Genomic DNA, 25,878 nt, shown 5'->3' on the forward strand with positions numbered 1-25,878 from the left:
GTAGCAACTGCTCCCTCCTTTGTTCCATCCCCCAGCTCTTCTCTGCCTACAGCTGCTCTATCCGTTTACAAACCTGCGCTTACTTACAGTACTCCAGTAACTAAAACCAGGAAAAGGCGAAAATTCTTTCCAACCAGTACCATCCTGCAAGTATCCAAACCGGTCAGCCTGCCGTCTGAGAACCCGCCTTCCGTGGTTCAGCCTGGTGCCCCGGCGCCCGCAATTCAGCCTGATACCCTGATGCCCGATGACCCAGTGTACGCTACCCGGCCTGATGTTCCTACCCAGCCTGATGATCTAGTGCCCGCTATCCAGCCTGATGACCCGATCTGGCCTGATGATCCTATCCAGCTTGATGATCTAGTGTACGCTACCCAGTCTGACGACCTGATCCGGCCTGACGACCCGATCCGACCTGATGACCCGATCCAGCTTGATGATCTGGTATACGCTACCCAGCCTGATGACCCGATCCGGCCTGATGACCCAATCCGGCCTGATGACCCGATCCGGCCTGATGATCCGATCCGGCCTGATGACCCGATCCGGCCTGATGACCCGATCCGGCCTGATGACCCGATCCAGCCTGATGACCTGGTGTTCGTGATCCAGCCTGATGACCCAATCCAGCCTGATGGCCTGATCCAGCCTGATGACCTGGTGTTCATGATCCAGCCCGATGACCCGATCCAGCCTGACGACCTGGTCCGGCCTGGTGCCTCGGTGCCCGTGGTCCGGCTTGGTGCCTCGGTGCCCGTGGTCCGGCCTGGTGCCTCGGTGCCCGTGGTCCGGCCTGGTGCCTCGGTGCCCGTGGTCCGGCCTGGTGACTCGGTGCCCGTGGTCCGGCCTGGTGACTTGGTGCCTGCTCTTCTGCAAGATAACTTGGTGCCCGCTGTCGTGCCAGATGACTCGGTGCCCGCTGTCCTGCCAGATGACTCGGTGCCCGCTGTCGTGCCAGTTGACTCGGTGTCTGCTGTCGTGCCAGTTGACTCGGTGCCTGCTGTCGTGCCAGTTGACCTGGTGCCCGCTGTCGTGCCAGTTGACCCGGTGCCCGCTGTCGAGCTTGGTGACTCGGTGCCCGCTGTCGAGCCAGATGACTCGGTGCCCGCTGTCGAGCCAGATGACTCGGTGCCCGCTGTCGTGCCAGATGACTCGGTGCCCGCTGTCGTGCCAGATGCCTCGGTGCCCGCTGCCTCGCCTGATGCCTCGGTTCCCGCTGCCTCGCCTGATGCCTCGGTGCCCGCTGCCTCGTCTGATGGCCCGGTGCCCGCTGCCTCGTCTGTAGGCCCGGTGCCTGCTGCCCCGCCTGATGCCTCGGTGCCTGCTGCCTTGCCTGATGGCCCGGTGCCTGCTGCTCCGCCTGATGGCCCGGTGCCTGCTGCCCAGCCTGATGTGCCTCTGTCCGCTGCCCAGCCTGATGTGCCTCTGTCCGCTGCCCAGCCTGATGTGCCTCTGTCCGCTGCCCAGCCTGATGTGCCTCCATCCGCTGCCCAGCCTGATGTGCCTCCATCCGCTGCCCAGCCTGATGTGCCTCCGTCCGCTGCCCAGCCTGATGTGCCTCCGTTTGACGCCCGGCCAATAGCCATATGGCATCCTGAAAAATGTACTAGCTTTCCAGGAGGCCGCCATATGGCGTCCTCCCGCACATGTGCAGTTCGCGCACTTGTAGAGCCGCGCAGCCGCGCGATCTGTCACTGGCCGTGTACCACGGACACGGCCGCTGACAGATCTGAGTACCGGCCCCCATTGCCGGTACCATGTGACCTGCTGTGACCAATCACAGCAGGTCACATGACAGTTGTATACAATGGATGGCTTCATTCATGCCATCCATTGTATACTAGTGTCTAGCTGTGAATGGTCACAGCTAATCACATGCACATGTCATGTGATTAGCCGTGGCCAAATTACAGCTAACTACAAAAAAAACAAGAAAAAGAAAACCCTGAATGAATCGATGTCATTCAGGTAAATGCTTGCTTATAGCAAAGTAATTCTTTGCTATAAGCAAATTGTGTAAAAAAAAAATAAAATAAAAAATACTGATCACTTCCCCAAAGTAGTACAATGTTACTATGGTAACATTGTACTACTTTGGACATAGTGACATATGAAAAGAAAATCTTAAAAAAAAAGAAAACAAATGTAATAAAAAATTTAAAATAATAATAAAAAAAAAATATATATTTTTTTCACACTGTCACCAGTCAGTGTCCCTGATCACTGCCATGACAGTTATATGATGACACTGTACTGCACTAGTGACAGTATGTAAAAAAAAAAAATAGTAAAATAATTTTTTTTATTTTTTCATTTTCCGAAAAATGATGACAAAAAAAATACAACTTAAAAAAACTTGCCATGCCTCTTATGAAGTATGTCGGACTGTCTGCTTTGCAAAAAGGGGTCATTTGGGGGATATCTGTACTGTTCTGACATTCTTGGACCTCAAGAAATTAGATTGGCTGTCAGTACTTCAGGATTGATCAATATTCAGATCTATACCATAGTTTGTGAACTCTATAACTTTCCTACAAACTAAAAAATGCATCCTAATTTGGGTTATTTTCACCAAAGACATGTAGCAGAATACATCTCAGCCTAAATTTACGAAGAACAATTATTTATTTGCAAACTTTTATAACAGAAACAAAGAAAAACGTGTTTTTTTTTCAAAATTTTCAGTCTTTTTTTGTTAATTTAGCAAAAAATAAAAACCCCAGCGATGATTAAATACCACCAAAAGAAAGCTCTAGTTGTGTGAAGAAAATGCTAAAATTTTAGTTTGGGTACAAGGTTGTATGACCGCGCAATTGTCATTCAAAGTGTGAGAGCGCTGAAACCTGAAAAATGGCCTGGGCAGGAAGGTGTAAAATTGCCTGGTATTGAATTGGTTAATATTACACCTTTCCATCCACTCCAGAAGGGAAGCTGTATTGTTTTTACTCAGAGAATTATTATTATTATATAGGATTTATATAGCGCCACCAGTTTTTGCAGCGCTTTACAAAATGAAGGTAGACATTACAGTCACAATACAATTTGGTACAAGAGGAAACAGAGGGCCCTGCTTGTTAGAACTTACAATCTAGGAGATCATTCCTTTATGTCGAATACATTTTTAATTCCATCTGTTCCATCTTAAATTTCAGTGATGGTGTATGTCACAATGTCCATGGTAACCCCACTGGGCCATCCAGTCTTGTTGTTTCTACTCTGTTAGCCTTCAGTTCCATCCTTTCCCATATATCTTCATTTATGTCCTTTTCTAGCTATCCTGTACCTTATGCCAGTTACTAACAAACCAATTTTGATTCCAAACTTCGATTTAGGTTTTGTCATAGTCTTTTGTCTACAATGCCATTTTAGTTTTAATTGCATTTTAGTCATCTGAATTAGTTTTAGTTGTATTTTAGTTGACTCAAATAGTTTAGTCAACAAGATGAACACTGCTTGAAACTGCAGCCGAGGGCCGGAAACAGCCCTTTGCTTGCCGTTATTTAGCCCCTGGAGCACTAGTCTCCCAATTGACACCAATGATTTAGCATAATTTCTGACTCTTACACCAACAATAGATCACTATCTCCCCCACCGATACCACTGATGGGGCACTATTCCTTCCACTGACATCAACTACAGGTCACTATTCCCCCAATGACACCAATGATGGGGCACTGTTGACTCCCACTGATGCCAGGATGTTTTCTACTATCACTATCCACAGTCAGACCCCGTAAAGTCTGAAGACAGTAAACTGGCCCTTTGTTTAGAAAGTTCGGAGACCCCGCTATATGATATAATTTTAAGCCTTGCTCTCAGCATCCATCATGATGTTGTCCTTCATTAGAGAATGATCTACTCTCTCCAAGGGCCATAATCAGTGGGTAGAAGGCTAGCCCCTAGCCCCCCCCCCCCCAAAAGCCCCTGTCATGGTTCGGTCTGTCAGATAACCCTAGGATAACTGGGGCTTCTTGTTCAAGCGAAACCCATTGATTAATGGATCTATGTCTGAACCAGTATAGAGCCCTCATTAAATGAGTTGCTAGGCAGCATAAGCAGACATCTGGCAACACCATCCCTCCAGATGCTTTCATCCTCCAGAATGGAATGCTTCAAACGAGTGGGTTTCCTGGACCATATAAAATTGTTAATAAGGGATTGGAGGGATTTAAAATATTGCATGAGAATATGGATAAGTATTGTCTGATACAAGTAAAGTAGCTGAGGGAGGACATTTTGCTTGACAGTGTTACACTTTCGTATCCAAGAGAGGTTCTTGGAGGACCAGGTCCAGAAGTCGGTCTGAAATATTGTGATCAGAGGGGCAAAATTGAGAGTAAATAGTTTAGATAAGTCATTGGGGAGCCGGGTCCTGAAACCCTTTGACTGGCAGGAGGTATCTACCAGGATTATGCGGCCAGGCAGCCTCCAGCACAGAGGTGCATCTGCGGGAACATTGTGTCAGACAGATTGTGCAGATGCACCTTCACCAGCCAGGGATATTTCTTGTCTTGCCCCAGCTTGTCCTTGAGAGCTGCATAATGCAGCATTTGCACATTTTGCCCCGGCTACTACCAGCTTTATATTAACTTTCTATACTATTCCGCCAAAGATGTGTTAATTGGTAACCTAGATCCGAGCTGGATATGGGGTGGGACATATAGAAATGAGTGGTGTAATGTACTTTACCTATATATGGCTGTGGAACTGTTTTTGGGTATCCTAGTGGGCTAATCAAGACTTCTGGACATGTTTTCCAGCACATAGACAAAGGTGGCAGGGTGGGAAATTCCTGTGACTACTAGCCATACTGATAAGACTTGTCTAGGTGCGTAGCTGTTAACCACTTCCTGTCCGGCCCATGTACATAAACGGCCGGACGGGAGAAGTGCAGGAGCGGGTTGCCATTCATAAACGGCGCCCGCATTTACAACCTGTGCGTGCTCCCTGGGATCGCTGTCCGGGACCTCTGTGTGAGGTCCCGATCACATGATCACTGATTGGCTAATCAGTGATCACATGAATAGTAGTAAGCAAGATGTCACTTCCTGACATTATTGCTTACTACTAGTGAAATCTGTGAATGATCACAGAGGTCACATGGTACAAGGCTATTCACGACAGCCTTGTACCATGTGACAAGCTGTGATCAATCACAGCTCTCCCAGTATTTCTCAATGGCTGCAAGAATGCTGCCAGAGAGGAGAAATGATTGCTTTTATAGCCTATATGGTTGTAAAAACAATCAGTGTAAAAAAAAATCTATGGTGACACTGTACTGCTAGGGTGACAGTATGTTAAAAAAAAAACAAAACCTAAATAATAATATAAAAAAATGTATTTGCTAAATTTTATAAGAAAAACACTTTTTTTAAACATTTTTGGACATTTTCATTTATATAGCAAAAAAAATAAAAATCCCAGTGGTGAATAAATACCACCAAACTAAAGTTTTATCTGTCTCAAAAAAATGCTAAAAAATTCATATGGGTACAGTGTTGCATGACAGCACAATTGTCATTCAAATCGTGATAGCACTGGAAGCTGAAAATTGGCCTGGACAGGAAGGGGGTAAAAGTGTCCGGACTTGAAGTGGTTAATTAGATTAATGTCTAAAGGTTGCATAGTCATGTTATTACTTGTTGTACATCTTATCTATGCTAATATCCCCAAGAGGGGAATGTTCTCCTGGGGGTATAAAGTATGTGTCTGGGTTTTCATAAACAGTTATTCCTTTGGTTTTACTTCAACATCTTGTTTGTGTATGATGCTTGGGGTAAAGGGCTGGTATTAGCTATTGGTCTGCTGGAAGGATTTGGAGGACAGAAGGCACTGTTTGAAGGAGACACCCAGTCGAGGTGCCAGATGGTTCATCACAGTTAATGTGAAAACTGGACAGAGGAAAAAAAAAGCAAATGGTTGGTGTAGGCTGATACTTTTTTTTAATGTGGGGTCCTATAGCATTACTGCTTATGTAAGGTAAGAAGAGCTCCAGTGGATCACTTTTCAAGGGTGCAGCAATCTTCATTAAATAAAAGGCACAACAGAAGCATAGAAAATACCAAGATTATCAAGTTAATCCAAATAGTGTACATTTTGTTAGGCTGACTGTGGTAGTGATTGTGGCTTGGTTGACTGAGCAACTTCAGTTTCTTTGAGAAAAATTAAATCCTGATGTTGCAAAGATTAAAGTAAACTTTTGGCAAGTTCCTGATGTTTGTTTCATCATGTCCTTTGACAAAACTGTCATCTGAATAGAAGTGTCTTCTTTCATTACAACCGCCTGATGCAATCTCAGTGTTGCAGTGTCTGCAACCCTTTAGGTAATAAATAACCTTAAAGAAAACACAGGGGCGCCAGACTCAGTGCAGTATGGGACAATTCCATTTATTAGCAAATTAGAAAATCACTATTGAGCAGTTAGAATGGGCATATAAAAACATCTCAGGAGGTTCCCCAGGGCGATCCGTGGTCTGCTGTAGTCCAAGTCCAGGAGGGAAGCAGTGGCAAGCGGCCGAACGCAGCTGCAGCCAGCGTGGAACGCAAGATGGCGTTGCACTGGAAGCGATGACACCAAGGAGACATCACTCCAAAAACTGGCGCATTACGAAACTTCCGCTTCTTTGTCAGACCTTAGGTACCGCAGTTTGAAGCTCCCGCTTCTTCGTCAGACCATCTTGCGTTCCATGCTGTGATATTTTTATATGCCCATTCTATCTGCTCAATAGTGAGTTTCTAATTTGCTAATAAACAGAATTGTCCCATACTGCACTCAATCTGGCACCCCTCTGTGTTTTCTTTAAGGTTATTTATCACATAAAGGGTTGCAGACACTGGGTTTTCTTTCCATACAGCAATCAGAGCTTCAGCTTCACTCTGGAGGGTGCTGCCGCTGGTGCCTACATACATTTGAAGTCATAGATGTTTGATTGACTTATCATGGACTTTTTTGTTTAATTTATGGTCATATTCCTGTATGGTCTTTGGCAATTTTTGCTTCTTTAGCGCCTATCTCTCCCCCCTTTTTTTGTCGATAAATAACCTTAACCCTTTTAAAATAAACCTTTATTCTCAGGTAATTGAAGGTTAGATGCCAACACCAAGATGAACAACATCAATATATGTCTGGTAAAGTACCCTTAACTCTGACTACTTTGTAAGTGTGCATAGCTAGTTCTTTCCTGGAATTTCACAATGGCAGAACTGATGGGATTAGCTCCACCCACTTTACCCCTGGAAAGCCCTTCAGTGTAGCATTATAAGAATCCCTTGCATGCCCTTGCATGTGTGTTCCCTTTTTTGTGTCTTTTCATGATCCGTGTGTAAGTTGTTTTTAATACTCCCTTCCATTCTGGTTCAGTCTCTTTCCTCATGGATGAAGTGGCTACTGATTCAGTAGTCTTAAAATAAAGGGGGGAGGGAGGGCAAGAACTAATGCTGCCATGGTGAGGTGTCATAAAAATAATTTTGTATCCCATATTCCTGGCACCTCCCATGTCAACATTGATGGGGACTTTTGTAGCAGTGAGCACAGTCACAAAATAATAGGGTGGATACAATATCAGCAGTTTTATGAACAATGTTTAGAAGAATGAACCAAAGGACCAAAGTGGTGATCTGATCACTACATCCAGCCTCTAGTGGGACACAAAACTATTCTCCCTGTCTCCCTGCTACACAATGACTTTCTGCAAAATTTAGTATTATTAGTCCTATATCTTTTTGTCTGTTTGTGGTGATTGATTCTCACCTCCTTTGTGATCAGAGAATCAATCATCTTTTATGACTTTGGCCTGTGTCTGTGGATGGTCTGGTTTTGACCAACCTCCCCCCAAAGTGGTTGGAAAGGAGGTGGAGTTGGTTTGCTTCTATCCCCACTGAGCACCTTTCATGTCCTCTCTATCCCTCCATGTCTATCCTTCTCTTCTTTCGAGACTCACTGCATTCAGCTGCTTTCTCCCATTTCTCTGAGGACTGCAGTGATCTACAGGCCTCCTGGACCAGTGTCACACTTTCTTGATTACATCTCTGTTTGGCTACCCTACTTTCTCTCCTCTGAAATACCCGCTATCATTCTTGGAGATTTTAACATCCAAATTAATGTGAACAACCCGGCTACATCCCAACTCTTCAACCTAACCTCATCTTTTGCCTTAACACAATGGACACAGTCCTCCACTCACTCTGATGGGAATACATAAGACCTTGTTTTCTCCCATCTTTGCACTCCCTACAACCTCACAAACACCCCCTTTCCTCTTTCTGAACACAATGCCATCACCTTCACAGTGTCCTTGTCTTCAAACACTTATCCCTTCAAGCAGCAAACAATAACCCTCAGGAACCTTCACAACTTAAACCCTTATCTTTTCAACTCTGCAACTGACTGCCTCTATGAGAGAATCTCTTCTTTGTCCTGCCCTGACCTGGCCACTGCTGTCTACAACAGTTCACTTTCATCCACACTAGACTTGCTCCTCTAACTACATGAAGTATCAGGCCCAGACCATTACAACCATGGCAGACTGGCGACTCCGGAAATCTTAAGAGACATAGTCGTGCACTGGAGCGATTGTGGCGTAAAACCAAATCTCAACAAGCATTTACCCTATATTAAGCTGCATTTTTAACATACAATTCCTCCCGCCATGCTGCCAAACAAGCCTACTTTGTCACTCTTATTAATACCTTGTCATCCAGTCCTCATGGTCTCTTCTCTACTTTTAACTCTCTACTTTCTCCACCTCTACCTAGTAACTCACTCACTACTTATGAGATTGCAAATCATTTCAAAAACAAGATTGATGCAACTCATAGGGGCATCTCCGCTACACAGACATCTATCCCACTTAGCATACCTTATATTAAACCTCCCTCAACACTTTCCTCTTTTGACCTTGCTACTACTGAAGAGGTCACTAAAGTTTTCTCAGAAGCTCATCTCACCACGTGTCCCCTGGATCCTGTCCCCTCTCAACTACTACGATCACCCTCTTCTTCTGTCCTATGCTCCCTCACTCACATCTTTAGTCTCTCCCTCTCTAATGGTGCCTTCCCCATCCCTCTAAAGCATGCACAGATCACTCCCATACTTAAAAAACCCTCGCTGGACCCCACCAACCTGAACAACTTAAGACCCATCTACCTGCTCCCGTTTACCTCTAAACTTTTAGAACACTTAGTCTACAATCGTTTGAGCTCCTACCTCACTGACAACAACTTTCTTGACCCTTTGCACTCTAGCTTTTGCTCACTCCACTGAAACTATCCTACTAAAACTCACTAATGATTTTCTAACTGCTAAAACCAATGGCCACTACTCCATACCCTTACTACTTGACCTCTCTGCGGCTTTTGATACTGTTGACCATCCCCTTCTCCTAAAAAAACTCCACTCTCTTGGCTTCCAAGACTCTGCTCTCTCCTGGTTCTCCTCCTACCTATCGCACCGCTCCTTCAGCGTTACCTATAACTCTGTCTCCTCCTCTCCACTTCCTCTTTCTGTAGGGATCCCTCAAGGTTCTGTCCTTGGACCCCTTCTCTTCTCCATCTACACCTCCTCCCTTGGGCACTTGATAAACTCCCATGATTTTAAGTACCATCTCTATGCTGATGACACACAAATCTATCTTTCTACTCCTCACCTCACCCCTTCAGTCTCTTCTCGCATTACTAACCTACTAAGTGACATATCAGCATTGATGTCACTCCACTTCCTCAAACTAAATCTTTCTAAAACTGAGTTCATACTATTCCCTCCAGCCCATGCCCCCTCCCATGACTTCTCCATCAAGATCAATAATACAACCATCAGTTCCTCCCCTCATGCCAGGGTACTATGTGTAATCCTAGACTCTCATCTGTCCTTTCAGCCCCAAATCCAATCACTGTCCAAATCTTGTAGACTTCAGCTTGGCAACATCTCCAAGATACGCCTGTTCTTAACCTCTGAAACCACTAAGCAACTTATTCACTCCCTTGTTATCTCTCGCCTTGACTATTGTAACTACCTCCTCATTGGTCTACCTAATCACAGGCTATCCCCTCTTCAGTCTGTCATGAATGTTGCTGCCAGACTCATCCACCTTACTAACCATTCCATATCTGCCAATCCCTCCACTGGCTTCCCATTGCCCAATGAATAAAATTCAAAACATTAACAATAACATATAAAGCCATTTATAACTCTGCCCCAAATTACATCACCAATCTTGTCTCCAAATATCACCCAAACTGTCCTCTCTGCTCCTCCCACGACCTCCTGCTCTCTAGCTCCCTTGTCTCCTCCTCCCATGCTCATCTTCAGGACTTCTCCAGAGCCTCCCCCATCCTCTGGAACTCTCTACCCCAATCTATTCGACTATCGCCTACTCTGCCCACTTTTAGGCTATTTCTGAAAACCTATCTCTTCAGGGAAGCCTATCCTGCCTTCAGCTAATAATGGAATCTTCTATTCCTCCCATCAGTTCATCCCCCACAGTTATTACCTTTTGCTCCACCAGCCCCTCCCTCTTAGATGGTAAGCTCCAAGGAGCAGCGCCGTCATAACCCTCTTGTATTGAACTGTATCGTTGCTGTATTGTGTTCCTTTATATTGTAAAGTGCTGAGCAAACTGTTGGTGCTATATAAATCCTGTATAAGCATAAAAATTCTATGAGGACCAGCTGGCAACCTTGCAAATCACCTCTTCTGGAATCTGAGCCATTATGCCCAAGAAATTGCCACATCCCTGAGTGCGCCATGAACTGTGGAGGGTGGTGGAATGTTTTACTATAGATCTGAATAACTCAAACAATCCAAGTTGAAATAGCCCTAATTGTAGCCACTCCATTTTTCTCTGGAGTCTGCAGTTAGATTCTTTCCTGTCAATTTGCCTAATAGCTATCAAGTATACAGTATGTGTGGAATCAGCACTCAGCGTAAACTGTACAGCAGCTCGCACTTAAAGATCAGTACACCAAACCCTTCAAGACATATGTATAGTTTGCATAATAGACTCTGTTCTGTGGAGGCAATGGGTCTGACCAGGTCTAATGTGTGCAAAAGTTCTTCTTGCTCCAAAGCTAAATTCAGATAGAAAACAGGCAAAACTCATTCAATTTCCTGGTGAAATCTGGAGATGATCTTGGGTAAAAATTCTAGTGCTGGTTTTAGCACTGCTTTACCTTGGAATATCATGCAAAACTGCTAATTTGTCATTGGGCCCTGAAGCTTCAAGACCTTCCTTGCTTAAGTTCACGGTAAGATACCACAGTGAAATGGAATCAAAAGGCTCAAACGGAGGCGTGGCCAGAGCTTGTAGGACAAGGAGTAAATCCCAGTGAGGAAAGATTAGTCTCCTGGGAGGCCTAAGGTTCAGTTAAGCCTTAAAGAACTGGATGATTAAAGCAAACAAAGGCCATCAGATGTTTTTTACAGTAAGGAAAAGAATTATTTGATTCCCTGCAGATTTTGTAAGTTTGCCCACTTACAAAGAAATGAAGGGTCTATAATTTTTTATCACAGTTGTATTTTAAATGATAGAGAAGAATATAAACCAAAAATCCAGAAAAACACATGATACAAATGTTATAAAATGAGTTCAGTGAGTAAAATAAGTATTTGATCCCCTATCAACCAACAATAATTATGGGTCACATAAACTGGCTATGTGCTCCTGTGGTACACAGATTAGTCTTGTCAATTTCAAACCTCACCATCATGGGCAAAGAGCTGTCAAAGGACATCAGGGACAAAATTGTAGACCTGCACAAGGCTGGAATGGGCTACTAGACCATCAGCAAGAGGTTAGGTGAGAAGGAGACAACTGTTGGAGCGATTATTTGCAAATGGAAGAAATACAAAATAACTATCATGTGGAGCTCCATGCAAGATTTTGCATCATGGGGTAAGGATAATCATCAGAAAAGTGAGGGATCAGCCCAGAACTACATGGGAGGAGCTTTTGAATGATCTCAAGGTAGTTGGGACCACAGTCACCAAACAAACCATTGGTAACACAATACGCCGCCATGGATTGAAATCCTGCAGTGCCTGCAAGGTCCTCCTCCTCAAGAAGGCACATGTACAGGCCCATCTGAAGTTTGCCAATGAACATCTAAATGATTCAGAGAAGGATTGGGAAAAAGTGCTGTAGTAAAGGATCACAGAATTCAAATCACCCAGGTCTCCCAGATGGATATGGAGAGGGTATGTGTCCGAATGTGTTCCAATAAACAACAATAAGGGCAAGTAACAATAGGGTAAGTGAGCGCAAAGTAAGACAAGAAAACACAGCAGCTGGCATACAAGGTAAACCTCAACACCTTAGAACTAAGAAGAACATACAAACAAGGTATGCAGCGCTAAATAGATGCTATAAAGAAAACACTGTTCCCAATGGTTCTGTAGGAACAAAATGATGATGCTAATAGCCTGTCCAAGTTTCCTGTATGGTAATTAAACCATGTAGACTTGTAGGAAAAAACTGTAAATAACAGCATAACATCAGCGTGCAATTCTGAAGATACCAACAAAATAATGCGCTTACCACAAGAGCATACAAACTGAGCGTTGTATGTACAGTCAGGTCCATAAATATTGGGACATCGGTACAATTCTAACATTTTTGGCTCTATACACCACCATAATGGATTTGTCATGAAGTTAACAGCTTTAACTGCAGACTGTCAGGTTTAATTTGAGGGTATTTACATCCAAATCAGGTGAACAGTGTAGGAATTACAACAGTTTGAATATGTGCCTCCCACTTGTTAAGGGATCAAAAGTAATGGGACAATTGGCTTGTCAGCTGTTCCATGGCCAGGTGTGTGTTATTCCCTCATTATCCCAATTACAATGAGCAGATAAAAGGTCCAGAGTTCATTTCAAGTGTGCTATTTGCATTTGGAATCTGTTGCTGTCAACTCTCAAGATGAGATCCAAAGAGCTGTCACTATCAGTGAAGCAAGCCATCATTAGGCTGAAAAAACAAAACAAACCCATCAGAGAGATAGCAAAAACATTAGGCGTGGCCATAACAACTGTTTGGAACATTCTTAAAAAGAAGGAACGCATCGGTGAGCTCAGCAACACCAAAAGACCCGGAAGACCACGGAAAACAACTGTGGTGGATGACCGAAGAATTCTTTCCCTGGTGAAGAAAACACCCTTCACAACAGTTGGCCAGATCAAGAACACTCTCCAGGAGGTAGGTGTATGTGTGTCAAAGTTAACAATCAAGAGAAGACTTCACCAGAGTGAATACAGAGGGTTCACCACAAGATGTAAACCATTGGTGAGCCTCAAAAACAGGAAGGCCAGATTAGAGTTTGCCAAACGACATCTAAAAAAGCCTTCACAGTTCTGGAACAACATCCTATGGACAGATGAGACCAAGATCAAGTTGTACCAGAGTGATGGGAAGAGAAGAGTATGGAGAAGGAAAGGAACTGCTCATGATCCTAAGCATACCACCTCATCAGTGAAGCATGGTGGTGGTAGTGTCATGGCGTGGGCATGTATGGCTGCCAATGGAACTGGTTCTCTTGTATTTATTGATGATGTGACTGCTGACAAAAGCAGCAGGATGAATTCTGAAGTGTTTCGGGCAATATTATCTGCTCATATTCAGCCAAATGCTTCAGAACTCATTGGACGCCGCTTCACAGTGCAGATGGACAATGACCCAAAGCATACCGCAAAAGCAACCAAAGAGTTTTTTAAGGGAAAGAAGTGGAATGTTATGCAATGGCCAAGTCAATCACCTGACCTGAATCCGATTGAGCATGCATTTCACTTGCTGAAGACAAAACTGAAGGGAAAATGCCCCAAGAACAAGCGGGAACTGAAGACAGTTGCAGTAGAGGCCTGGCAGAGCATCACCAGGGATGAAACCCAGCCTCTGGTGATGTCTATGCGTTCCAGACTTCAGGCTGTAATTGACTGCAAAGGATTTGCAACCAAGTATTAAAAAGTGAAAGTTTGATTTATGATTATTATTCTGTCCCATTACTTTTGGTTCCTTAACAAGTGGGAGGCACATATGCAAACTGTTGTAATTCCTACACCATTCACCTGATTTGGATGTAAATACCCTCAAATTAAAGCTGACAGTTTGCAGTTAAAGCACATCTTGTTCGTTTCCTTTCAAATCCATTGTGGTGGTGTATAGAGCCAAAAATGTTAGAATTGTGTTGATGTCCCAATATTTATGGACCTGACTGTATATTAATAAGCCAGTATATTATAAATAAGAATATATATAAAATTTATAAAACACACAAAAAAATGGAAACCGGCACAGGTAACCCCTAATGAGTGGATATAGTGGATGACCAAAAAAAAATTTAAAAAGTATAAATCAGCTATTATCAATAAAACAATTTATGTCCAATTCCACATTGAGGCCTTGTGGTTGCAAAGACCTGAGTTCCACAATCCACTTGGTCTCGAGTTGAGACACCGCTCTCCTCTTATGCCCACAACTCCACTGTTGCACAATCCTGTCGATTGCGGTAAATCTCAAAGTTGAGGGATCCATAGCGTGGTGGTCTCTAAAATGTTTAGACAGTGAATGGTCTTTGAATCCTTTTTTAACATTGTTATAGTGCTCTCTAAGGCGATCCCTCAAACGCCTTGTGGTTCTACCTACATATTGAAAATTACAAGAGCATTGTAGGAGGTACATCGTATGTGTGGTATTACATGTGATCATTGGGTGTATCGTATATTTCTTTCCAGTGACACTAGACTCAAATTTCTTCACTCTGGTTTTATGTATACCATTAAACTTGCAGGCAACACACCTATTGCAAGGATAAAAACCTCTAAGTCCAAACGCTGAGGACATATTCATAGGTGGGTCCACAACATTAGGGGCTATAGAGAGTCTGAGTGGGGGCGCTTTTCTAAATGTGATTTCAGGGTGTTCTGGTAAAGCATCCCCCAATACCGGGTCACCTTTGAGGATAGGCCAGTTTTTTCTAATAATCTTAGAAACCTCCCTATACTGAATAGAAAAGTCCGTGATGAAAGGGCAAAATTTATCAGGTCTCACCGTTTTTTCCATAGTAAGTAGCCCTGGTCTATCAAGTAACCCTACTTCTTGGATAGTCCGGTCCAAATTTTTTGGATCATATCCTTTTTCAGTGAATCTGGTTCTAAGCACTCCCGCTTGATTTTGATAATCCGATAAGTTGGTACAGTTCCTTCTCAGTCTAAGAAATTGGCCCCTCGGAATGTTATTCAACCAAGTAGGATGATGGCAGCTATCCGTGGGAATGTACCCATTCTTATCTGTGCTTTTAAAAGTTTTTGTTACAATGCTGTCTCCATCATTCACTAGGACCAAATCTAAAAAGTTGATCTCTTTAAAATCCTAATCATAAGATAATAAAATATTAAGATCATTATTATTAAGGGTAATAAAAATTTTTTTTAAAGAAAACTCATCTCCCTGCCATAGGAGAAGCACGTCATCTATATATCGCCGGTAAAATAAAAGGGAGGGCCACTCATGGGAATAAATTATGTCCTCCTCCCACCTGGCCATGAACAGGGGTTGGCCAGGCTTCAAGGACAGCTATCACTGATGATATATTTATATCATATACAGTATATGGTTTATTGTTTTATTTACCTATTGATATTTGGTATATGTGCTAGCAACATGTATTGCAGGTATTTTGTTGGTTTACTATTCTGTACTAACATTTTTATGTACATATTTTATATTTATCTATCATTGGGTTTATTTCTGTTAAATGTATGGATTCTTATATAATCACTATGTGGGCTACAACAATATGGAGTTCCGGGTATGGTGCTAATATGGTGTATTTTCCTACTATGTATCATTGGCCATTTAGCTATTATAGAGATTTACATTAATTTGCATTAGAATGGATACCCCCACCTGCAAATCTGGAGGGGATCATCTTTTGAACATCATCATCATTTTTTGAACATCATTTTGATTCCCAGCTCCATACTAGTGAACCGAGCTGTGACAGCTCTTGTTAGACACAGCGGATGACGTTCCCGCGCATGCGCATTAAGTGCCGTCAGTGTCGGCGGGTGATGTCATCGGCGCATGCGTGCTGGCCCGTAGTGGCGCGCGGTGCCGAATGCGCGACCACGTTTATTTAAACAGGCGTCCTGGGCTTTGAGTCACCCCTTTGATAACAAACTTGTTTTGCTCGAAACATGTCAGGGGACTCACCCAGCTGACTCCACTGTACACCAGGGAGCCATAGACCACCAGGGAGGTTGATAGCCGACCCGGCTTTTGCAGGCTTTCATTCATTTTTGCATGTGAGTTTTATACCTTCTTATGAAATTTTTCAATAAAGACGTACTTCACCATCAATACTATTTTGCTTTGTGACTCGTTTATTTGCGAGTCATGAAAGGTGGACCACCATAGGAGGAGTATATACTGTGAGGCTGGACGCCGTTGGACCTACTGGTGAGCTGGATGTGACCCCATAGCGTGTGCTGACATCCCCTGAGTGCTTATCCTAGTGACTGGATGCTGTCCGCAGTGTGAACCTGGCTCCTCTTTCCATTGATGATACACCTGAGTATATACATACAACGTTCAGTTTGTATGCTCTTGTGGTAAGCGCATTATTTTGTTGGTATCTTCAGGATTGCACGCTGATGTTATGCTGTTATGAACATTTTTTCCTACAAGTCTACATGGTTTAATTACCATACTGGGAACTTGGACAGGCTATTAGCATCATCATTTTGTTCCTACAGAACCATTGGGAACAGTGTTTTCTTTATAACAATAAGGGCAGTCTACTTCAAAGAAAACCACTAGTTTATTTCCCCTAGGTTAACAATGGGAGCTTTGGGCATATGATAAAATGATATCTGAGGCAAGACTCCACAGCCGATACAAGGAAATCCACTTACATGCCCCCAGCAGAATGGTGATGTGCGGGGAAGAAGTACATCAGTACCGGTATGTAGAGGACTGGGTGTCTCCCAGCGGGGAATTCCAGAACGGTGGCTGGTAGGTCAGGGTGGAAGCCACTCGCACTGGAAGTGACGTGCTGGAAGCCATCAGTGCGCTGTCTCCGAGGGTGCCACAGGAAACAACCAGGGTTATGTTGTCAATCAGACAACAGGAAGCGTTGCTATGCCGAAGTGTTTCGCACATATGCGCTTTGTCAAGTCACAAGGCAAATGGAAGAAATACAAAATAACCATCAATTTGCCCTCAATCTGAGGCTCCATGCAAGATTTCACCTCATGGGGTAAGGATGATCATGAGAAAAGTGAGGGATCAGCCCAGAACTACACGGGAGGAGCTTGTGAATGATCTCAAGGCAGTTGGAACCACAGTCACCAAACAAACCATTGGTAACACAATACGAAATCCTATAGTGCCCGCAAGATCCCCCTCCTCAAGAAGGCACATTTGCAGGCCTCTCTGAAGTTTGCCAATGAACATATAAATGATTCAGAGAAGGATTGGGAGAAAGTGCTCTGGTCAGATGAGACCAAAATTGAGCTCTTTGGCATAAACTCGACTTGCTATGTTTGGAGGACGAAAAAACTCTGACTGTGCCCTTAAGAACACCATCCCTACAGTCAAGCATGGATGTGGAAACATTATGCTTTTGGGCTGTTTCTCTGCTAAAGGTACAGGCCGACCTTGCCACATTGAGGGGCCAGCCCGGTCTTTTTTTGCTCAAGAGCGATGCATGTGCACGCTCACACAAAGAAGGCTGCAGAGGCAGTCCTTAGCCCTTGCAAATGTGTGGCTGCAGGGTGGAGAAAGCCTCTGGAATACCTTGGGCGGGTTCAGGTTCTTCTCTGATCATGCCCAAGCTCCTCCTCTGTTGTGTGGTCATCACCACCGGCCCTTCTCCCCATCCAAGTGATATCATGTAGGAAGGTGAGAGAGGATTGCCAGCAGGGATCAGCACCACTGCACCGTCCCTGTGCCACTCTGCATTACAAAACAATGCTTTGCCATCCAACACTTTAGCCCTCCTGATGCCCCAGCCTTCCTGATCCCCCAGTACTATGCTCTTCTGACACCCCAGCCCTCCTTATCCCCCAGTACAGTACTATACCCTCCTGTCCCTCCAGTGCCATGCCCTTCTGACACCACAACCCTCTTGTTCTCCGCAATACCATATCCTCCTGTCCCCCTAGTGCCACGCCCTCTTGACACCCCAGCCCTCTCGATCCCCCAAGTACTATGCTCTCCTAATAACCCAGCCCTCCTGGTCCCCCCAGTGCCATGCCCTCTTAACACCACAACCCTCCTTGATCCCCCTGTATTGTGCCCTCCTAATCTCCCAGTACCGTGCTCTTCTGACCACCAGTACTGTGCTCTCCTGACCCCCTACTATTGTTCTATTCGGATCCCCCTGCACCGTGCCCTTCTGAACACCCCCTCCCCCACATTGTGCCCTCCTGAATCCCCAGTACCATGCCACCTGACCTCCCTGTTCCTATGCCCTTCTGATCCCTGCTAAAGTACCATAAGGTATGTTCCCCTGAAATTTGTACTGGGACTTTTAAGGCAACTAAAAACCAGTGGTATGAACATATGAATACTTTTATTAAAAAAATTTTTTAAAACATCATAGTTTAACTCATTGATGCTATTGTAAATTCTTATCAATGTCCACTATAGTCTGTAGAATGTTTCTCGGCCATCTTTCTTCTTAAGCTTACCCCTGAAGAAAGACTTTGTTCTGAAACGTATCGGGTCTTTTCGGCTGAAGTTTACTCTCCCGTCTCTCTCTCTTTGCTCACAGAAGAGGGTGAACAACATTTCTCAGCCTACAGCAAAATTATAGGCACTTCCGCCATTTTATCTATGTATGATTTTAATGTCTGCAGAATGTGTTAAACTATGATGTTTTACAATGTTTTTGTAATAAAATTATTCATATGTTCATACCACTGGTTTTGAGTTGCCTTAAAAGTCCCAGTACAAATTGCAGGGGAACATACCTTATTATTATTATTATTATTATACAGTGTTTATATAGCGCCAAAGGGTTTGCTCAGCAATGTACATTAGCGTGGGGGACAGAACATGAGACAAAACAGTACAAAACAGTACAATACAATACACGAGGGGTTCGAGGGCCCTGCTCTTTCGAGCTTACAATCTAGGAGGGAGGGGATAGTGGTACAGGAGGAAGTGGCTGTGGGGAATTGAGTGGTAGGAGGAGATCGGTTGTTAGGTGAGGGTGGGGTTTTTAGGGTGCACCTGAAGGTGAGGAGGGTAGGTGACAGTCTGATAGATTGGGGTAGGGGGTTCCAGAGGATGGGGGACGTCCTGGAGAAGTCCTGCAGTCATGGGAGGAGGAGACTAGGTTGCTGGAGAGTAGGAGGTCCTGTGAGGAGCGAAGGGCACAGGTGGGGTGGTATTTGGGTATCAGGTCAGTTAGGTAGTTTGGGGCAGTGTTGTGAATGGCTTTGTATGTCAGAGTTAGTAGTTTGAATTTAATGCGTTCAGCAATCAGGAGCCAGTGAAGGGATTGGCAGAGGGGGGTGGCAGAAGTGGAGCGGTTGGTGAGGTGGATGAGTCTAGCCGCTGAGTTCAGGATAGACTGAAGTGGGGATAGCATTTGTTTGGGTAGGCCAGTGAGAAGGGAGTTGCAGTAGTCCAGGCGTGAGATAATGAGGGAGTATACGAGTTGTTTAGTAGACTCTGGGGTGAGGAACGTACGTATCTTGGAGATGTTGCGAAGGTAGAGCCTGCATGACTTTGATAGTGATTGGACATGAGGTTGGAAGGAAAGGTTTGAGTCCAGGGTGACACCCAGAACTTTGGTGTGTGGGGTGGGATTGATGGTGGCGTTGCTAGTCGTGGTGGAGAGGATGGGGGGGGCACAAGCGGGGGGGAAAACTAGGAGCTCGGTTTTGGACAGGTTTAACTTTAGGAAATGGAGCGACATCCAGTCTGATATGTCGTTCAGGAGGTGGGCGATGCGGGCAGACAGTGAGGGGGTGAGTTGAGGGGTGGAGAGGTAAATTTGTGTGTCGTCGGCATAGAGGTGATAGTTGAAGCCGTGGGAATGTATCAGTTTGCCAAGGAAGGAGGTGTAGATAGAGAAGAGGAGGGGTCCGATGACAGAGCCTTGGGGGACACCGGGAGAGAGGGGGAGGTGGCAGCGTTATAGCGAACGCTGAAGGAGCGTTGGGATAGGTAGGAGGAGAACCAGGAGAGAGCAGCGTCCCTGATGCCAAAGGAGTGCAGTTTAGTAAGGAGGAGGGGGTGGTCGACTGTGTCGAAGGCTGCGGAGAGGTCAAGGAGCAGGAGGACTGAGTAGTGGCCATTAGCTTTGGTGGTTAGCAGGTCGTTAGTGATTTTAAGTAGGGCGGTTTCGGTGGAGTGTAGGAGACGGAAGCCAGACTGTAGTGATCAGTGAGGTGAGCGCTTAGGCGATTGTAGGCTAAGCGCTCAAGGAGCTTGGAAGTGAATGGCAGCAGGGAGATGGGTCTAAGGTTGTTTAGGTCCGTGGGGTCAAGGGAGGGTTTTTTGAGTATGGGGGTGATCTGTGCATGCTTTAGGGGGGAGGGGAATGCGCCAGTAGAGAGGGAGAGATTGAAGATGTGGGTGAGGGAGCGAATGATGGAGGAGGGGGGTGACTGGAGGAGTTGTGAGGGGATAGGGTCCAGGGGGCAGGTGGTGAGGCGGGTTTCAGTGAAGACCTTAGTGACTTCCTCAGTGGTAGTAGGGCTGAAGGAGCGAAGTGTTGGGGAGGTTATAGTGTGCAGGGCGTTGGGTATGGTGGGGAGCAGTGCGATTGCGAGGTCAGAGGAGGGGAGAGTTGAGGGGGTGATGGAGGGAGGGAGGCTAGGTGGGGAGGTAGATTGTGAATTGACAGTGTCCTTACGGATTGCGTCAATCTTGTTTTGGAAATGATTGGCAATCTCGTGGGCGGTGAGTGAGGTACTGGGTGGAGGTGGGGGGGGGGGAGAGCAGGGATTTGAAAGTGGAGAAGAGCCGGCGAGGACAGGTGGAGAGGGTGATGATGAGGGTTACGAAATAGGCTTGCCTGGCGGCGTGGAGGGAGGTGGTGTAGGTGAGGAAGGCGGATTTGTAGAGGGAGAACGCTCGAGGGGATCTGGTTTTGCGCCATAATCGCTCCAGCGCGCAACTGCGTAGTTTGAGACAATTTGTATGGTCGTTCTGCCAGGGTTGAAGCAGTCGGGGTCTGATGTTATGCGTGGTTAGGCGTGCCAGGGAGTCTAGGGCAGCTGACAGTGAGTCGTTGTACGCAGTAGTGGCCAGGTCAGGGCATGACAGGGGAAGGATACTGTCGTACCGACAGTCAGCTGCCGAGTGGAGATGGGCCGGGTTCAGGTTGCGGAGGTTACGGCTGGTGATGGTTTGACGCTTGGGGGGGGGGGGGAGTTAGAGGAGGGGGAGATGGAAAACGTGAGGAGGTGGTGGTCAGAGAGCGGGAAGGGGGTGTTAGTGAAGTTGTGGAGGGTGCAGAGGTGTGAGAAAACGAGGTCCAGGGTGTTCCCGTTGGTGTGGGTGGAGGACTGTGTGCACTGTGTGTGCGCGAAAGAGGAGGTTAGGAGGAGGAGCTGGGAAGTAGCCGGGTTGTTGACGTTGATGGGGATATTGAAATCCCCAAGGATGATGGTCGGTAGCTCAGAGGAGAGGAAGAAGAGAACCCAGGCGGCAAAGTCGTCCAGGAAGAGGGATATGGATCCTGGAGGCCGATAGATTACTGCAATCCTCAGAGGGGTGGGAGAGAAGAGCTGGATGCAGTGGGCCTTGAAGGAGGAGAAAGATAGGAAGGGGGGGTTAGGGAGGACCTGGAAGGTGCTCAGCAGTGGCAGGAGCATGCCGACCCCACCGCCCCTGCGACCACTCAGTCTGGGTGAGTGGGTCCAGACGAGGCCTCCATAGGTGAGTGCTGCAGGGGAGGTGGAGTCGGTGGCTTGGATCCAGGTTTCGGTGACCGCTAGAAGGTTGAGGGAGTGGGAGACAAAGAGGTCATGGATGGCGGTGAGCTTGTTGCAAACCGAACGGGCGTTCAGGAGTGCAACCGAGAGAAGAAGGGGTGGATGCGGGGAGGAGGGGGACCGGTATGAGGTTGAGTGGGTGGCGGCGGCTGGCGGGAGCAGGAGGGTGCCTAGAGAGGGAGTGGGGAGGTGGGGGGCCAGGGTTCGGGGAGATGTCACCAGCGGTTAGGAGAAGGAAAAGGGTGAGGAAGGTGGCATGGGAACGGGATGTGCAGGAGCGTGTGGATCTGTTAGTGGTGGCGTGTGGGTCGGCGGGAGAGTGGAGTATTAGGAGGAGGTAATGAGAGCCGTAGTGGGGAGAAGGAAGAAGTGAAGGAGCAATGTAGAGCTGTTTTGGGGAGTAGGAGGGTAGAGGGAGGCAATTTTGGAAATGGAGGAGAGGAGTACGAGGAGGAAGAGTGCAGGTGGCATGTTAATACCTTATGGTATTTTAGCCTTTGGGATGTTGGAAATTGGATAATGAATCCTGTGCCGGATCCATATACTTCTGATCCCTGCTATACATCCTACTGACCTATGTACACTGCCCTACCTACTACTGACCTCTGTACACTGAGCTACATACTACTGACCTCTGTTACATACTACAGAGCTCTGTAGACTGCAATACATACTACAGAGCTCTGTACACTGCCATACCTAATACTGACAACTGTACACTACTCTACATACTATTGACTTCTGTACACTGCTCTACCTACTACTTACCTCTGTAAACTGACCTACATAATACTGACCTCTGTACACTGCCCTACATACTACTGACCTCTGTACACTGCCCTACCTACTACTGACCTCTGTACACTGCCCTACCTATTACTTACCTCTGTATACTGACCTACATAATACTGACCTCTGTACACTGCCCTACCTACTACTTACCTCAGTATACTGACCTACATAATACTGACCTCTGTACACTGCCCTACATACTACTGACCTCTGTACACTGCCCTACCTACTACTTACCTCTGTATACTGACCTACATAATACTGACCTCTGTACACTGCCCTACATACTACTGACCTCTGTACACTGCCCTACCTACTACTTACCTCTGTACACTGCCCTACCTACTACTTACCTCTGTATACTGACCTACATAATACTGACCTCTGAACACTGCCCTACCTACTACTTACCTCAGTATACTGACCTACATAATACTGACCTCTGTACACTGCCCTACATAATACTGACCTCTGTACACTGCCCTACCTACTACTTACCTCAGTATACTGACCTACATAATACTGACCTCTGTACACTGCCCTACATACTACTGACCTCTGTACACTGCCCTACCTACTACTTACCTCTGTATACTGACCTACATAATACTGACCTCTGTACACTGCCCTACATACTACTGACCTCTGTACACTTCGCTACCTACTACTTACCTCTGTACTCAAGAGAGTCCAACTATGCCCCCCCCCCTTTCCTCCCAGCTGCTCCATTTGTAGAAACCGTACTATAGCTTCTATGAATGAAATTTGACCTATAAATGGAGGATGGGCAGATGATTGGTAGCTCCGTCCCTTTGATTCATAGATCAGTTTTCATTCATAGAAGCTATAGTACAGCTTCTATGAAGGGAGAAGCTGGGTGGAAGGGATGGAAAAAAAACTGACAGGCATTATAACCCTCTCTTAGGCTACGTTCACACTAGCTTTGTCAGCAGGCGTCAGACAGGTATTTGGGAAGTGGTTTTAACGCTTCTCAAACGCCTATGAAAATTCTGCACATGGCAGCACACAGTGCTGTTCACACGGAAGCGTTAGCGTTGTGTCGCTGCATAACTGACGCCTTGTGTCGAATCAGGAGGAGCTGAAGCCTCCCATTCAAGTCTATGATGCTGCTCCGCAAATGCCTGGCAGGCGTTTGCAGTGCGGTTGTGACGCGGTTGCGGAGCGTTAATACCATTTAGCTTCATTATAGGAGTTTGTGGTGTGGTTTAACGCTTGGCAACCGCCTATCAACCACCTCAAAACCGTGCATAGGGCGTTTGGGGGACGTTTGAGGAGCGTTAAAAACGCTTCCCAAATGCCTGTCAAACGCTATAGGGGTGTTTGGCAAGAGTTAGAAATAAAATCAAGTGTGAACGAGCCCTTACTGTATCCAAAACATAAAAAGTTTTGCCTTTAGTCACGCAGCTGCAGCCATTTATACGTGTAATATGACAGTGGAGAAATGAAAGTCCTAGCAGGGAGAAATCCACTATCCACCTCAGGTGTGTAGATGGAGGAATCTAGTTGTGTTTTTTTTTTTATTCCATTTTCATTTCACTCCTCAGTAAAGGTGTTTTAGAGACATTTGGGAAGGGAAGAGTGAGATAGAGTTACAAAGGAAGGAGAAAACAGTCCCTGGGCACAACAAAGTGGCCACTGGGGATTTCCTGCATTCCACCGTCCAGAAGTGACATCACACACCACTCCTTTAGAGCAAAATAGCAGGAAGAAGAAAGCAGGAGCTAAACAATAGTACAAACAAGGATAACACATCTGAAATGAGAAAAATAGCCTGCCCTGCCAAGATTAAGAGGCACCATGTTTATGCTAACAGGGCCAAACCTGCCACAAAGGTGGAGCTATGGCAGCTGCTCCTTCATGAGAGAGGCTGAACCAGGGTGAAAGGGAGTCTTAACAGTAAAACTGAAATGTCCTGGATCTTAAAAGTACATAAAATGCTAGGGTGAAGGATTCTTTTATTGCTATGATGGAAGGCTGACCTTGGGGTCAAGTCGGCAGACTCAGACCCATCAGTGCTCACTTGGGGAGCAGCCAGGAAAGTTGTATTGCCTCAGGAAGTGATTAGTGGGTATCTCACTAACATGAAATTTGTATTTATACAATAACCACCTCCAATTATTGTGACTCCCCTACAACACAAATCAACACCCTTCCCTAAAGGTGTACCAAATTATATCAATGAAAATGTGTTTTTATATAATTAATCCAAAAATTAATAAATTAATAAATAAAATATAACACGTGAGTGCAATACCTAAATATATCACCCAATATTCAACTTAATAGTCCACTACTTAAATATAAAGTCCAAAATATATAGTCAATAAAAATCCACAAAAAAATCACAGAAATCAATCAAAAAAAAAGAAGAAAAAAATTCAAAAAAATCAATCAAGCCCATTCTTCCACCGAATCCACCTCAAAAAAAGGAAAATTCACATAGTGCATTATCTTTTTAAATAAATCAACTTCATATATATATATCCGTGAAAAAAACAGTGAGAAAATGTGAAAAAACGTGATCACACAGTGAAAAACAAATGTGTATACCACTCTTTAGTGCCACACCAAAAAACAATTCGAACAGGTGTACACTTCTATTTTAATGTAAGGGTACCCTTACCAACCATCCATATAAAGTATACCTATCACATTCCACGGGCTGCACAGACTAAGCCTCATAAATATCCTGTTGCTGCGACACTCTCTGGGCTCCTCAGACCTCTGCTCTCAATGTCTCCAAAAAAAATATATAGGACAACATAGTATAATACCGCCAAACGGATTTATACCGCATACCGGAACCGGAAGTCGATTGGCGGCCATTTTGGATAAGGGAGAAGGACGTGTAAGCGTATTGGGACGCTCCCTGGATGGCTGTGAGACTCCTTCTTTTGCACTATAAGCGGTTTTGAATTTTATATCATGTGAGCAGTTGGGAATAAATATTTAAACTATAAATCCGTTTGGCGGTATTATACTATGTTGTCCTATATCTTTTTTTAAAGAGTGGTATACACATTTTATTTTCACTGTGTGATCACGTTTTTTCACATTTTCTCACTGTTTTTTTCACGGATTCACTATATATGAAGTTGATTTATTTAAAAAGATATTGCACT

The sequence above is a fragment of the Staurois parvus genome, unplaced genomic scaffold (genome assembly GCF_062004578.1).
Source record: "Staurois parvus isolate SC_StPar_1 unplaced genomic scaffold, SC_StPar_1.0 ptg000291l, whole genome shotgun sequence".
NCBI lineage: Eukaryota > Metazoa > Chordata > Amphibia > Anura > Ranidae > Staurois > Staurois parvus.